This window comes from Chelonus insularis, unplaced genomic scaffold, assembly GCF_013357705.1.
Source record: "Chelonus insularis isolate UGA/USDA-ARS -01 unplaced genomic scaffold, ASM1335770v1 contig_87_pilon, whole genome shotgun sequence".
In the NCBI taxonomy this organism is placed as follows: Eukaryota; Metazoa; Arthropoda; class Insecta; order Hymenoptera; family Braconidae; genus Chelonus; species Chelonus insularis.
Genome location: NW_023276775.1, coordinates 241,218 through 244,044, shown reverse-complemented (window position 1 = coordinate 244,044; position 2,827 = coordinate 241,218).

Genomic DNA, 2,827 nt, shown 5'->3' with positions numbered 1-2,827 from the left:
ATTCTATGAAGTGACTTTTCCGCTCGCGCCCGCCGTTTATAAATATGCATGGAAATTTTAAAGTCTCTGCCGAACCAGACCCCCAGGTACCTAACAACTTTTAGGTACTTTATCCTATTACCCTCTATAGCAATCTTAGGCGGTTTACATTCATGCCTGTCTTTCTTTCTTCTGAGATGTGGTTTATATTCTCTGCAGTTGGGGTTGTTTTTGTCCCAGTAATTCCTCTTGCCTCTAAGTTTTATTTCTCTCTTCATAAAGATTGCCTTCGTCTTCGTTTTTAATAGCTCGAGCTTGGCATTCTTGCACCAAGTGAGTATTGTGTTAACGACTGCCTGTCCTTGACTTCAATTGTCATCATAGATGGCACTCCTTGGATTGCCATCCATGACGACAATTAGATCATCCGCGTACGCTGCATATCGTTTTCCATGGTCCAGCGGAAAGTGTGCTCTTTAGCTCGGTTATCAACTTACCGAAAGCTTAAGTAAGAGAACATACCTAATCGTAAATATTATGCCGAATCGAATGGAAGGGGGAAAGAAATCCAATTCGATTAAATGCAAAAAAATTTATTTGAAATTTTCAAATTAACATTAATTTATCAAAAGCTAATTTAGAAATATAAGAAAACTGCTAAAAATATTGTGAGTGTGATAAACAAGTGCTCTGATGTGTTTCTTTTAAAAAAAAAAATTTTATAAATATAAAATAATTTTAAAAAAACTCGACGGTCTCTTTGATCGTGTATTATCAATAAACGGCAAGAGAATACATTTCTCTACCACTTGCACGCAAAACTTTATTTATATTTTTAGTCGTTCTCGAGATATTAGCGAAAAAGTTATTTTCGCAATCTTTCGCAATTTTTCTGCAAGGGTTTTCTTCCATTCAGGACCCTGACTTTTTGCATTAACATTCTACCGACACTTACGCACATTTTTGCGTTGGTTTCATTCTCCACGCCCAATAGCTATTTAAACATTCCATTGACTGTACTGATAATGTCTTCATATTTAACAAAGAGAATCTAAGCAAACTGAGGAACTATCGATCATCATCTGATACGGCTTCGGACGGAAGCCGTTTTATGACTGCCTAGATAATACTTTGCAGTGTTGACCCAGGATGTTTAAAGAATATTTTCATTTTCGTTTCATTAAGAACGGAATGAATCACTCTCAAGTTCATACATAAAGCCATAAATATGAATATCAGTGGTATGTTGAAGGAAATTTATTTTATTTTTGTATGTCATATCGTGAACACGTTCAGTTTGCATGGTTCCTACCGGTTTAAAAAAGTCCTGCGGATGGAAAAATATTCCTTCAATAAGTTCATCAGCGCTGCTCCTCATTCCATGGTAAGCTTAGAATTTGTAGAGGGGAGGGAAGTTGAGGTTACACATGACGTTTTTAGCGGGAAGAAAGTGCTATTTTGCTCTCTAAAAGTAGGGATAGAATTCAATCTTTTGGCGAGGCCATGGTAAAAAAGTACATTTTAAATTATTTGAACTTAGATTATTGATTATTATCCCTCGGAAATAAATAATTGATTCCTATTTACTGCAGTGTTCTATCGATAATCTTGAAATGTGAGCATGGAAAATAAGTAATTAGCCATTTATTTTAAAAAGATTTTTTGGTAATAAATCTTAATCGTAAAAATTATCGCTACTTTTCCTATTATAAAAACAATTATATTACGTTTTCAAACATAATAATTATAGAATGAAAATTCTCCACATAAAAGAATTCCTTCTGCAGTCAGTAATTACTCAAAAGGTATATCAGACCCAAAACATAACAACTCAGGCATCAATGGACTCGGATATGCATTGGAAAATCGCCAAGAAACTGTTCAATGGCGATGTCATAGAAGTTCCATTGAGAGTTATCTAGGTATTTTCTACAGGCTTACTCTCGAAGAGTATAGACCAGTACGTCCAAATAATTATAAATATTATCATCTACGGATGTTGTAAAGTATTACGAGTATTCTACACCCTACATATCATCCAGTATGCTTAGCTCCCGGTTAATTAGAAGGTGACAATAACTGGAACGATACATTAATAGATGCCACTATAAGTAGCACCCCACCTAACCGGCATGAATTATTTGCTATGATATTGGTATTCTGCAATGTTCCAAATCCATTAGGATTGTAAAACAACTTTAAAAATCACTAAGTTCAAGATTTTGAAAGAAATGTTCAATGGAAATAATCGGATATTGGTATAAATGCTCATATTGAAAATAGAACTAATTTTGCACTTCTTGCGATACATATTGTACTTTCAATAAATGAAAACACCGTTGATTATTATCGTTGGCCGTCTCAACTGATAACTGATGATAAATACATCGGTACATTATGTAGAGAATAGATTGTAACACGACACGAGACGACGTGCATCGTGACTCTTTCTCATGACGAGCTTTCGCGGTTGTGGCATGCAAGACACCAGTGGGCGGAGTCTTAAAAGTGCATGAGTGGGGATGTCGGCACCAACAAGCCCAGCAGCCATATTATGTAAAATAGTAATGTCACAATGATTGATTACAATGGATAAATGAATTCTAAGATTACCTGAAAAAATAATAACGTTTTGAAATTTGATGCAATTATTCTTTTAAGTAACTGCTATTTATATTAATTAAATGAGATTGACGTAGACGAAGTGGCCGGTATAAGTCCTTTCTAAATATCAATATTTTGATGCAAAAAGATAGCATTAGAATATGAAAATATTTTCTACTGCTATTCCGATCAACTCCAAACAATTTATAATACTATTAAACTCATTCAAAGCTTGCCTCCAAAG